The sequence below is a fragment of the Callionymus lyra genome, chromosome 11 (genome assembly GCF_982586985.1).
Source record: "Callionymus lyra chromosome 11, fCalLyr1.hap1.1, whole genome shotgun sequence".
Taxonomy (NCBI): Eukaryota; Metazoa; Chordata; class Actinopteri; order Syngnathiformes; family Callionymidae; genus Callionymus; species Callionymus lyra.
In genome coordinates, this window is record NC_141828.1 from 9,291,173 (window position 1) to 9,306,038 (window position 14,866).

At 38.8% G+C, this 14,866-nt stretch overlaps 1 protein-coding gene across 2 annotated transcripts in view; it reads left to right on the forward strand.

The window, feature by feature from the left end:
- Positions 1 to 14,866, forward strand: part of inpp5a (inositol polyphosphate-5-phosphatase A) — a 183,580-nt gene that overhangs the window by 12,785 nt on the left and 155,929 nt on the right. The gene's annotated exons all lie outside the window — the stretch shown is intronic.

The window sequence follows — 14,866 nt, forward strand, 5'->3', positions numbered from 1 at the left end:
TCATGTGCGGAGAGAACTAGCGTCGCATTCAAGGACGCCTCAGTGAATGAGTCACGTTTCTTGCGTGACAATGACATGTTTCAAAGGACTAGCAACTCAACCTCCCGATGTTCATCGTCATCCTGACGTTAATGCTTTTCGTCATCGTTGTTGGGTCACGGATCTACTGAAACAACCACGTTAGTGTTGAACTAGAAACTGTATTTTAATGTCTAACTTCCAAACCTAAATTTAACTGAAATTAAGCTTTTTTTATCTCCTTAAAAATCACCAGACCTAGATGGTTTATATTAGAACAATTTTTACGATTGTTTTTGCTCTGGTCATTAAACATTAAACAACTTTATTTGAGTTTTTTTTTAAACGTCATGTACTACCAGATTAGTTCTGAAGAAGTTTCACAAATAGGCACCACCGGAATTCGTAGGAAGATCACAATCGTTTCAGAGAATCTAGTTACCAAGACACTTGGAGCTGTGACTGGAACTCGAAATGCTTGGACGGCTGCTGTTTATTTTTTAGGGTGGAGGTTCTGACGACTCCCCGCTGACTTCTCTCTTTGTTCTGCCGATCGACAGTCGTTTCCACTCGCAGCGCATTCATGTTTTTCGGTACGTTCGTGTGTGGTCACTTTATTGCCACCGGCTTATCAGTCGGCTCCTCCACAGTGAAGTTTCCACTCTCGGGGCAATGTGAAACCTCCCTTCGCTCGTCTGAACTTTATTTATTTATACGTAGACTTTCTCCACTGACAGAGGCTCCTTTATGGCTCTGGAAGTGGAGTGATTAGGCAGTGAACGCCACACACGAGTACTGTGCATCTTACTGAAGAAAATGCTTCAATTCTTAAAAAAAAAATGTTATTAAAGAACTTCATCGATCCCCTTAGGAAAGGTCCTTTGGAAGATAAGTGTTCCAGTCACCACATGGCAGCCAGCAGAAAAACAAAGTGCAACTAAGTACAAAGTGGAAAGAACAAAGTACACACAGATCAATAAGATTGAAATTGTTAGCAGGAAATAAAGTTTTTTTTGATATCGTTCAAGATGACTACCCGCAATAACTTGAACTAATGGTTGTTTCTAGAATTCCTACTAAAACGAAGGACTAAAAATGTTTCCATCCCCCATCAGTAATTGCCATATATTAAACAGATGGATATAAAAAACACTATAAGTAAGTAAGTAATTTTTATTTATATAGCGCTTTTCCAGACCAGGGTCACAAAGCTCTTAAACAATCAAAACAATATTTTATAAAGTATATACTTTAAAGGTCAAGATAATAATAATAACACAACAGGAGTTCCAGTATATCAAGGAAAAGCCTGAACAAATAAAAAAGGTCTTAAGATGTTTCTTGAAATAGTCAGATATAAACAAAAGACAATATTTGAAAATTGGTGGCCTTTTTGTTAGAAAATAAGTCTGATTTATAAAAAATAATACATATTGTATGTTGCTCTATGCAGGAAAAAAATCCATGTGCAAAAAAAAAAAAGAATTATGAAATTTGATTTGACATTGTTGATGTCGCTCCAGGCTCAAAGATGAAACGATAAATAAACTAGATCAGTAAATGTGTCGACACCAACATCAAAGAGCATCTCGGCTTCAGCCTGCATCCTGTCCTAAAAAAATAAATCTACAATTAAACGATGAAATAACGTCAATCTAATCCAAATCTAGCACAAAACGCCTAACAAAGAAAACAAAATAGGACAATTTAATACAATAAATACAGCTGAACTTAAATATAGCTGTGATCTTGTAAAGGCCTTCAGTAGATTTCTTATTTTCTCAGAATATGATGTTTTCTGAGTCTCTAATACAATTCTGGTGAAAAAACAAGTGAGAGAAGGTGGACAAAATAGGAGAGGGGGGGTTGCTGAGAGCAGTGCTAATGGCTAAAGTGGATTTTTTTTCATCCCCTTGTCACAGCTCGTCCTCACTCATCCTTGTACCTCTTTTTATCCATCTTAGACACTATTCTTCCTGTTTGTGTGTCGGGACTCTCTAAAGGAGAGAGTGCTTTTTTTATACACAAGGTTAAACAATTAGTAGTCATTTTAAATCGGATAAAAGGACGCGTATCACAATTAAACAAATTGTTAGTTTTTAACGCCTCATGAAATATTCATAAATATCTTCTCAGTCGAAGACCATATTTCTAGTTGGAATGTATTGTGTCGTTTAAGAGAAGGGTTGTCTTTGCAGGTGTCTGGAATCCGACAAATTGAAAAACTCTTAATAGGCCAAGACAACATAAGACAAACAAAGGAGTCCCAGAAGATTATGAAAAAGCACAAATAAGAAGGTCTTAAGATGTTTCTTGAAGGAGTCAGTAGATCATCAAACACAGAGATCGTTCCAAAGCTTAGGAGCAACAGTCTGGAAGGATTTCTCTCCTCTGGTCCTGAAGCGTGTTCAGGAACCATCAGTAGATTCTGATCCACAGACCTCAGAGCCTGAGCTGGGGTGTAAGTCTGGATCAGATCACTGATGGAAGGTCTGACCATGAATAGATCTGAAAGTATGAACCAGAATTTTGAAATTGATCCTGAAAGAAACTGGCAGTCGGTGAAGAGTTTTAAGGATCGGAGAAATGTGAGTTCTTCTACTAGAGCGACTCAGAAGATAGTTTTTCATAACTGCAGGCGAGACAGCTCCTCTTGTTCAGACATGAAAAAAAAACTGTTACAATAGTCTAAACGAGAAGACACAAACGCATGGATTATAAGATCCAGATCGTGCTGTGACATAATTTTCCTAAGTTTCATTGAGCTCCACCCTTAACATTCTGTTTTATATATGGTCTTGAAACTTTAATTTTAACCCAACGTCCTGGTTTTATATTTTTATTGGTATAGTTCTTGCATATCGTTGTGAAAAGTTCCAAATTCACAACTCCCCCATATTGAAATATTTAAACTTTATATGTAGTCATTCATACAACTAGTCAGATCTAAAGATGGAGGTAATTGACTTGTTGAATCAAGACTTTAAAGATGCCTTTGGACGCCAAACAAGATGAAAACGTTGTCTTGTGTCTGATCGATCTTTCCAATGTTGTTTCCCTAACCACTTTGTTGATGAACGTAGTACTAGGAGTGTAGTAGCAAGTTCCATCCCCTGGCCTTGACCCAACATCAGCTGATCTGTCCGACCACGGCCAAGAAGATGTCCGAGCCTCGGTCTGAACTTAACAGATGGCTCGTCCACTTCACACCTCTTTATCACCCACTCCGGCTGGCATGGGGTTCGCCCGAGAGGGACCGGATCCGTCCCGACAGCTCATCCGTCCGCCCGCTAATGCTCATCGCTTAGCGTTTTATAGCGATTTTGCTGCGTCTGCCCGACAGATGGAAAGCTTGTTAAATTGTTGAATGTAAAATGTTTATTGTTGGAACGATCTGAGCCGATTGGACTGAAGGAAAAAAAAAAAAAGAAGAATGGAGGCTATTTATAGAGTCCCAAGTGGACATAAAACTGTCAGACACAAGACAGAACCAGCGTTTACAAGGTCTGGCATCTGTTTTCTACTTCTGTCTTGTAAAAGAAGTGAAAAATTATTTCGCTCTCCTCTTCTCGGTGTGGCACTTTTTTTTTTTTTTACTTTACGAATCCGTGTCATGGAAACACTGAGCACCGTTGTCCAAAAATATCCTCTTTTAAATATTTAATATTGACGGTTTAATTCCCATCTCCTGGTCCAAAGACTGATAGGCTTCGTGATTTCACTCCTAGTGTCTACGCATCTTCATTTATATGATTTTATATATCGTACTTATGTCACAAACGTTTACAAGGCAACGGCAAATTAATTTTCTTACACAACATTTTAAGGAAGCCCCATTTAAATATCGGGTTATCTGCGTAAAAAGTAATTCTTTACAATTTTTACAGAATTTAGTTTGTAATAAGCGTGTTTTTTGTAAGTAAAACACAGACATACATTTTTATTTTAGAATATCTTTATAGAAGAATGTATACTTTATTCCTAAAAACTTGTATCAAGGGCTTAATTTTAATGATAATTAATTAATTTTTTCTGTTTTACAATTTCTTAAGCTGCTAATTCCATGTAGGGCTTTCTTGAGACCGACAAATTTTCCATATTCTCTAATGAGTAAAGATTTGTATATACAGAGATAAAGATTTCATTCACAACATTTCAGTTTTCAAGTACATTTTGACATTTTTCAAATTGTCAAAATCTCGTTAAATATGTACTGGAGGCGCCTGTTTCGTCAAATGACCGGAAGACACTTCGTGATATCGGACGGACCATTGCTGTGTCTCAAATCACACACTTCTCTGAGTGCACTGCTTTACAGTACACTTTAAGAAAGTGCGCTTACTTGGCCAATGTGCAACAGGGTAGTACTGTCTCAAAACAAAAAACTGTTGCTAAAAACATACCAGAGATGATTCGACAGCTTCTTCTTCTACTACTTTTTTTTAACGTCACTAAGATAATGGTTATTGAGTTTGTTTATCGATCCAAACTCAATTTTTCTGGCCGTTTGAGCGCACTACATTTTCGCACATGTAAGTGCACAAGCGTGTATTCACGACACACCCGATGTCTCAATGGAGTTCTCTTTGCTGCCCCCGCAACCTGACAACAGAAAAGTGATGCAAATATCGAAAATCTCATTAGATGGCTTCTCTAAATGTGTACATCTCTTGTGAATGTGAGGCCGAAGGGCGTGAGGTTGTTTTCATTCTTGGAACTCGGGAGATTCCGTCTCCCTGATTCCTGTTTACGTGTCTCTCAAGATGACCAGTCGACGATCCTCATCCTGTGTGTGTCAGAGCGAGTTTCCCTGCGTCGTCCTGTCTTATTGTTCGCCTCCGTTCCTCCGGGAAGTTCCTCTGTGATCCGATCAAGTGATTAAATTCATTCAATTATGAATCCCACCTCCTAAAGGCATCGCAGCCGTTGAGAGTTGAGATGAGACCAAAACAGATGGAAGTTTTTTGGATGTTCTCCGGAGGTGAACGCTAGTTTTCATCAGCGGCCCACGTCTCGGCTCCCACTCATCTACATGCTGCAGGTCCATTCTTGGGCCTTGTTATCTCTCAGTACCTGCCTTGTTATCTCTCAGTACCTGCCATGAAAAACACTGAGTCTCTGCAGGGATTAAGGAGATTGAAATGATTGACCTGAATATGAAGATCAAATGTTCTTCCAAGGGAGATAAAAAAACAGAATGATGGCAAATTTGTTTGCACTACAAAGAACTCTATTAAAATAATTTAATCATAAGTTCATTTAATTTAAACAGACGTTACCACAATACACTATTACATTTTTTTGTTTGTTTACTTTCTGATTTGGACTTTCGTATAATCCTCTTATCTCTTCAACCCTTTTTTTTTTACTCTGGTAGATGACTTTGGTTTGAGTCGTTTTTATACCTATTTTGTTATAATTTTGTTTGTACATTTCCTATTTTTTTAATAACTTATATTTATTTTAATATCTTTTTTCTATTCTCCTATGTAGGGGAGTCAACGGTTGCACAGATAACAAATAATTAAGTACCACAATTTTATTTATACATTTGTGTTTATTTTACATATACAGGATTTAAAACGTTTTTCAAGTTAATGAATATAGTGCACTCTCGTAGTAATAAGTGTTACTACGGAGCCTTGCGTAGTACTACTACAGTGACTCATGGTACGGCTTGGTAAAGTGGTTGAGCAAAGAAAAGAAAGTAAGTAAGTAATTCGTACTTATAGAGCGCTTTTCCAGACCAGGGTCACAAAGCGCTTAAACAATCAAAACAATACTCAAAAAATATATACTTTAAAAGTCAAGATACAACTGGGAACAACACAGGAGTTCCGGAAAATCAAGGAAAAGCCTGCACAAATAAAAATTTCTTAAGATGTTTCTTGAAGGAGTCAGTATATTCCATCAAGCGCAAAGAGAGAGTACATATGTGAGTCTTATAAAGCCACATATTTTGAGAAATTAATAGATTTTAAGTGTGCCCTATAGTCCAAAAATACTATAAATTAAGTTACAGGATTTAGCTATTTGAAGTGGTTCTATAAGAATTAATCATCTCTGATAACTACTGGAAGGGCTTTGTTGAAATGGGATTTGGAGGTGTTTTTGGGGACAGAATTTCCTCTACTGGCAAATTTCGTCTACCTCTCTGTCTTTGAATGGGGTATGATGCACAAGACAGATTTAAATCGACCCCAAGAAAACAACTTGAAATAAACGTTTTGTTGTTGTATGTTCTGCTGATGATGTAATAAAAGCGTCTCCTGCAAACTATGGACAGGAGTTGCACCTGCAGGTGGATCAGGACTTTCCGTGGATAATAACACGATCATCAACTTCAGATCTACGAAAACAAAAAAACCTCCACAAGTGTTCCACTGCTCTCTCAAAATTCCATGACAGGTTTTCATGACCGTTTGAACTCAGCAGAGATTCAGCAGTTCGTTCAGTGTTTATTTTGGAATCCCAGAATTTTCTTGGCAGGCTGCGGAGGTCAGTGCTAGGGGGGCGGCCATGCCTGGGAGTTGTACTCTCCATTTGGACATAGTTTGGATAAAGCAGAGATACGGTCTTGTCTTGTTTTTGGATTTACCTGATGAAGTATCTCGGGGGGGAAAGCTCCACCGTTGGCCAGGACGGAGTCGTCCTGGTGCTCGTGGTGAAACATCATCCGAATGTTTGGATGTCAGTTCCCCCCCCGGCCAGATCTCCCGCCGCAGGAAGAACCCAATTATAGAGATATTGGACCATGGTGAAAACCTGATAGCCCATGAAAATGTCTTCGACGTCACACAGACAATTTTTGGCCTCCCTCCGTGCAAACAGGATGCTGTGTGTCGGAGAGCGAGTGGAGATAAGGAAGAAACGGCGAGAAAAGAAGGAAGGAGCAGAAAAAAAACAATGGGGTCAGAGAACAACATGGCGAAAATAGAGCAGACTGGCTGATCCTGAGATGATTTATTAATGAGGAGAAACGGAGAAGCACCGGCAGATACTGTACCAACAGTTGGAACAGGAAGCAGAAGGTGACGCCGGCGTCACCTGATGGAAAAGCTTGTTTTCGTCTGACTCGCCTGGCTTCCTGTCGCTTCTTACGAGATGAAAAACCTTCGATAACTTTGTTTGCCCGGGAAATTAAAGAGTGCGAGTCCGATTACCAGAGTACACACTTGCAAACACACACACACACACACGGAAATATTGTTTCGAAAATCAATAAGCACTCACTGTCGGGAACGCACACACACAAATAACACACGCTCTCACAAGGACACACATTAGTAAGTAAGGAAGTAGTGGTTATTTGTAAAGTGCTTTTCTAGACCAGGGTCACTAAGCGCTTGAAAGAAATACACAGTTAAAGAAAAACTCTGAAAGATCAAGACAACATAAGACAAACGCAGAAGTCCCAGAAAATTGGGAAAAAGCACAAATAAGAAGATGTTTCTTGAAGTAGTCAGTAGATCCATCAAACACAGAAGGAGAGGTAGCGTGTTCAGGAACCATCAGTAGATTCTGATCCACAGACCTCAGAGCCCGAGCTGGGGTGTAAGTCTGGATCACTGATGGAAGGAGAAGTCTGACCATGAATAGATCTGAAAGTAAGAACCAGAATTTTAAAATTGATCCTGAAAGAAACTGGTAGCCAATGCAGAGTTTTAAGGTTCCGGGAAATGTGAGTTCTTCTACCAGAGCAGGTCAGAATTCTTGCTGCAGAGTTTTGTATGAACTGCAGGCGAGACAGATCCTTCTTGTTTAGACACGAAAATAAACCATTACAATAGTCCAAACGAGGTATTACAAGAACACAATTAAATTATTCTTCAGACATGCAAACATGCCACACTAACACACCTCCTGTCACACAAATCCTAGCATTCGAGACAACAGACGCACACCCACAAATTTGCCGACCAACAACTGAATGCAAACAAACACAAGTACAATTGCAGACGCAGAAAATTGCCAGATGGACACACGAGCAAACATGAATTTAAGGAAAAGCCGAAAAGCACACACACACAGAAAACTGTGCAGACACACTAACAAACAAATGAATGAAGGCCACAAACACAATCGTATAAACACACAAAAGAATACAAGCAAACAATAATCCAATTAAAAACCCACTTGATGCAAACGGACACATTCGTGTACACAAATACTTCAAATGCAATCAAAAGGTACACACACAAGTTACACTTTCAACACTCTACACTCTCCAACAACCTCTTCTCATCAGAGTGACCGTAAGACCAGGGAAGTGGAACGAGACGTATCTTATATTCCCAGACAACCTAAATTTGTCTTCACCCTCTGATAAATTATGCATTGTCTCCGCTTTTATTCTTTTATAGATCAGTTTATGTTTCGGGTTCTTCAGCAGGTTCGGTTTAATACGGGTCCAGAAATAAAAAGAAGTACGAAGAATCGTCAACTCACTGCAGAGAAGTCATCGATTTATTTATAGTAGCGTTATGATGAGTCGTCAAATATCAACAACACTTTCCTAGCACTCATGATCTTATCTTTAAATTTACTTTAAGACTATTTTCACACATGCAACACCCTAACACAAACTCACGCCGACAACTAGCAATTGCACTCGCTTGAATACATACACAATGTTGAAAACGGACATGACTTCTTGCATACAAACGGGAATCATGCATGAACACATGAAACATACATGCACGTCTACCAACACGCATGTATGCACAAACGCACAATTCACAAACTTATGCAAACAAAAGAATGCAAGACTACGAACACGCACACAAATGGTAGCACAAATATGACGACAATCGCACAGAAACGCACGAACAAGAACGCACAATTTAGGTGATGTCACAGGATGAGTGTGTTTGTGAGTAAGGTGTGTGTGTGAAAAAGACGACATTCATACTAGTTTGTATAGCTTGTGTGTATTTTTGATGTTGTGTTACTCGACTACCCGATTGGCAAAATCTAGGTCGGACATGTTGTCCTGTGGAAATTTAGTTTTTATAAAGTTTTTATTGACAAAGTAAAAGTCTTGCTAAAGAGAATGTGTTGATTATTCAATGTATTTATTTATTTATTCATTACAAACAAGCTTTATGCATTCAAAAGGTTTGCCCAAAGGAGGCAAGACTGTACTCGACCATCGATCCGTGGTATCAACAACTTCCTAGAAGTCTTCAACTCAAGCTAATGCTTCGCAGAATAACGTGATCATGGCCGTGACGATCAGCCGTGTTGTTCACTGCGGTGGGAGACGCTCGTCTTTTTCCTAAGAAACGGTAAAACTTTAATGAGTGGCCTTGTGGGTATTAAAAGGTTTCCAGGCTCTTCTCGCTGATTGATCCTCCTCCGCACTTTAATGTTATCATAACGATAAGGACGGCTCTCGAGAGTCGACTCTTCTTCCTCCCGATTGAGTTTCATCTTTGATGATCAAATCTCCTCAAAGGGGAAACTAATGTGAAAACTTTCCTGACTCGTTCTCATGTTTCGAACGTTGAAGTCTTCCTTTCAAAGATGCAGTAAGTCTCTCATCATGACCATGTTTTGAACTTGTTACTTTATAAAGTTCTCCCCCGTCTGAAATCTCAGCGAACGAGAGGTTACGAGAGTCCATTATGATGTAATAATGGCGTCACTCCTCACTAGCCAGCTGTAATCATGCCCAGCTTTGTTTATTCAATGAGTCCCTTGGAGGTGGAGACTTCTTGGATTGATGACGTGCAGTGACGAACCTTGATGTCTGACCAATAACAGCAGAGTAAACAAGATTTTATCTCCAGAAAAAACAAGCGTTTTCAGTGGGCGGGGCTTAAGATACTTTTCTAATGTAAATATTTCAATGAAAATGTAGTTTTGTACAAACATAATGATGATACAATAGAGTCCGACATCTATTTAAGACACACTTGGATCATCACATTAGATGAACATTAATGTTGTATAAAATCCTAGAGCCGCTAAGGGCTGCTGGTGAAAGTGAAGGGCCGCACAAGACTCGTTGGATTTCCCGATGCCTGCTGATTCTCCAGCTGTTCCTTCTTCCTCTTCGTCTTCTCGCTCAGTCGGTGGTTTCCATCCTGTGTATTATTTTTAGGCTTCCAGCCTCCTCTTCCCTTTACACTTCTTGTACAGTCATCTCCCAGCGAAGTCACAAGACCACCGGCGGCGTTATTGAATTCCTGTATTCTAATCCCAACGTGGAACAGGATTAGTAACGGATTACGAATGTTTCACTCCACAAAACTGCCTTTCTTGGTCCAAGTGAATGGATTTGGGAGAAAGGGATTGAATATGTCGGTGCAACAACGATGTGTGTTAATGTCTATCTATTTAGTATGAAAGCAATTTTTATGCTTTTGTTAACTACGCTGCTGTTAGAGTTGCCACTTTAACCTACACCACTGTTAGCTAACTTGTGTTAGCTACGTCGCTGTTAGCTTTGCCACTTTTAGCTATATCACTGCTAGCTATGCTGCTGTTAGCTTTGCTGTTGTTAACTACGCCGCTGTTAGCGTTGCCACTTTTAGCTATGCCACTGCTAGCTACGCCGCTGTTAGCTATTTTGTTTGCTTTGTTGATGAAGAGACCGTTGTTTACACAAACATTTTCAGTCACTGTAACTTTGAGCTTTTCGTAACCTGGTCCAAGAGGTTCCTCCTTTTTCCCACACTTTTTTTTTGAAGGATGGTCATTATTTTAGCTACCTTGTGTTAGCTACGCTGCTGTAAGCTACCTTGTGTTAGCTACCTTTTGTTAGCTATGCCGCTGTTAGTTTCCTTGTGTTAGCTACGCCGCTGTTAGCTACCTTGTGTTAGCTACGCCGGTTTTAGCTACCTTGTGTTAGCTACGCCACTGTTGGCTACCTTTGTTAGTTACGCAGCTGTCAGCTACCTTGTGTTAGCTACGCCACTGCTAGCTACGCCCTGCTAGCTACGCCGCTGCTAGCTACGCCGCTGTTAGCTACGCCGCTGTTAGCTACGCCGCTGTTAGCTACGCCGCTGCTAGCTATTTTGTTTGCTTTGGTGATGAAGAGACCATTGTTTACAGAAACATTTTCAGTCACTGTTACTTTAACCTTTTCGTAACCTGGTCCCAGAGTTTATTCCTCCTTTTCCCACCCTTTTTTTTAACGGTTGTCCCAAATTTCTCGTTTATTTTTCTGAAATTGATTTTTTTTTTCCTCTACTCGGGAAGCTTTAGTACCCGGGGCTGAATCCGTCCTGCCAACTCATGTTATGTTCCACAGAAACTATGTGTTGTTTAATTGGCAATTAAAAGCACAAAAAACAAGATAATCTTCCATCAAGCTTGAAGATAGATATTTTTTTCTAGCAAGTGATAAATTGGTGGATTTCTAGGTCGGTTGACTCGTGACTCAGAACATCAGCATCATTAGAAAATCCTCCATGTTGTAAATAATCATTTCCACTCGCTCTCTTTGAAAGTCCGTTAACTCCGGCACGAGCTCCTGCTGACTCACCTCCACCTGTCACCTGCATGTGAGGAGAGAACCTCCCAGTGACGTGTGAACAAACGTGCTTTCTATTTTCAGAATTTCTATTTTCAATCTTTTTCTCTGAATCCTGAAGATCATATTCTTTATATTCCTCAATTTCTTTCATGAAGGAATCAAGTATTTGTGCAAATGTTTCTAAAACTGATTTAATTTTTTTTTTTTATTAAAAAAAATAAATTCAAATTCAATTTTTGGATGTTGCATCTTCAAAGTTAGATTGATTTATCAATCGAGTTACTGAGAACATCGAATATATGATCATTTATGAAAAAGTTAAAGCCCTGTTCGTCGCTTCCAAAATGTTTAATAACTCCATGAATGCAGATTTTTTTGTATTTTTTAAATATTTTGATTAAGAGTAAGCAGTTGTCAAACCCAAATATTCATTATACATTTGCTATAACTGTAAGATGAATTGATTTTATACGAACTTAAACACAATTTAGAAGATAAATGACAATAAATATATTAAAAATATGTAAAAAAAAAAATTCAGGATCTGGACTTTGTACACAAAAATTTGGTCACGAAAAGGAAAAGATGGCAAGCTCAAAAATAAAACCTCTTGCATCCAGAAATACACTCATTTATCCAGTAAAGTTTATATTTATTTATAATAATAGTTGTGTTACTGATTAAATAATCATTTTTAACCATGACATAATAACTATGACATACCGACTTAACATCGACAAATATGTCATAAATTTTTCAAATGGTTTTCTCTTCTCTGTAGATCATCTGCTTCTGTCTCTTTAAAAAAGTATCTTGTTGTCAGACTTCTTGTCCTTTACCAACCCGCCGCTCTGAAGGACTTACCGACCACACCGCTGGAGGATCAGCTGTTAGGATGTCGAGGGAGTGGGCGTGGACCGGCCCTCATGTGGGGATCACGTGGTCACCATGGGGGTCTTTAAGTGGGCGGCAAGTTGACGTTATTTCCCCCCCCCATGTAATCACCATCTGAACCTCCTGCTGTTGTACCAATGGGGCTGCGGAATGCTGCGCCTCTGAAGACGTCACTAAGAACAGTGTTGGTCCTGTTCATCTTGGGTATCTTGGGGGGTTGCCGCAATTTTAAGAGCTCAGTCTTACTTGAGAGACCAGGATCAAACAAAAAAAAGTTTTCGTGGTTAAAAAAAAAAGGTAGATTCATACCTTTTTTTGAGACTTCAAGATATTACACATTTTGGGCAACATTTATTTGCAGTCACATGGTTCTTCGTATATTATACTTTCGTTTTCCCACATTATTTCCCGTTTTCAGTGATGTTGATTTTTGGCCTTTTTTACAAGTTTTCGTGGTAAAAAAAAAAGGTCAATTTCTATATATTTTGAGGCTTCAAAAGCAACATTTTACACATTTGGGCAACATTTATTTGCGTTCACGTGTTCAGTAGGATATCATACTTTAGTTTTTCCGAAATTATTTTCCGTTTTCAGAAACTTGATTTTTGGCATTTTTTAAAAGTTTGTGGTATAAAAAAAAGGTAGATTTCTACATCTTTTTCTTAGCCATTTAAAAGCAACATTTTACACATTTGAGCAACATTTATTTGCATTCACATGGTCCGTCTGATATCATACTTTAGTTTCCGGACATTATTTCCCATTTATAGAGATGTTGATATTTGGCCTTTTTTTTTTTTTTTTTTACAAGTTTGCGTGGTTAAACAATAGTCTATTTCTAACTTTTTTTTGAGGCTTCAAAAAACAACATTTTACACGTTTGGGCAACATCTATTTGCGTTCACTTGGTCCATTGGATATCATACTTTAGTTTTCCGACATTATTTCCCGCTTTCAGAGATGTTGATTTTTGGCCTTTTTTTTACAAGTTTTCGTGGTTAAAAAATAGGCAAAGAATTTAGCAAAGTCTATAGTTTGACATGTCACCAGGCATGTCATCTATTCATTATTCTATTCATGTTTCAAGTTGAGAAATACAGATTATTTAAGCTGTTATTACATTGAAAAGAGTTGTAAAAAATGGATAAAAGCATCCAAAAGTAAAGGCTTCTTATGTCGTTGTTCACCTTCTGGCTCTTTGAGACGAATGTAATATTTAACAACATTTCAGTTTCTAACGTTTCGGTGAAAGTAGGCCAGTTATGAGGAGTGAGTGAGTGAAGGGTACATCGACACGGAGGAAGTGAAGTAGAGAGGGAGTTTATTTTTACCCGGCTGTCCATCAAGACCCACTTTCTAATTAATTGAGAATGAACTTCTTGGGCGGAGAAGAGGGACCACCGCTGCAGATTTAGCTCTCTTAGCCCACTTTCTTTCTTTGGCTCCGGTCTCAAGAGGGGGGTCCTCTGGTCCTGCGGGGGGGCCACCTTGTCACGTCCAACACAAGTGTCCCGGAGTGATGCCGCGATCGAAGCCGACACAGTTTCCGGCTGGTTCTAGGGCGAAGTGTGTTCAGCCCTGAAAAATGGTTCTTGAGGATTGGATCGTTGAAGTGGGTCACCCCTCTAATCGTGTGGATCTGCAGCGGCTAAAAATGAATGTTTTGAACCACATCCCAGCGGTGGTGTGTATTGGCAAGAATCTGGTTTTGTTTTATCACGATACAGGGGCAAAGATACGACGTATCGTGTACTACTGTGGTATTAAGGATATATTCGTAGTATTGTCGATTACTTGACTCTGGTGTTGCAGAACTTCTTTAATTTGGTTTTAAAAACAAATAATGCTCAAACATCGGCTTTAAAAGCCGCTGGAGTCGACTGTATCCTCTCGTCCTCAGTCACTGCTAGGATCTCACAGGATTGCATTGCGGCTTTAGCAAGGAAGGAACCACGGAGGTTTAAATGCAACAAACACTGTGAATATTTGCAAATATTTTGTATAAATTGTAAAGAAAAACAATACAATTATTTAATGTTACACATACTTTAGTAAAATACAAACCATTAAAAGACTATGATAAACAATGACAATGCGAAAAATAAATATATCAATATTTTTTTACACCCTTATATCCCAATGTAAAAAGTTAATATAAATCAAGGTGTTTTTTTTCTAGCTCATCTGAGGTCAGGTATCTGGAATAATACTCTCTTAGAATTTGTTTTACGTGATAAGATTAAACCGAAAAATCCAACCAATGAGGGTCAAAATAACATCATGATTTGTGTTGTTTAATTAAATATGTTGCCAACTATTCATACTTCCTGCCATGTGACACGACCCTGTGGGTCTGATATGACCCTTGAGTTTGTCACATGGTCTCGACATACTTTAACTTCACCACCAGTCGAAAGTTGTTATCTTCATTTTGAGAGGTCACATAAATATTTGTTTATAATCAATGTTATA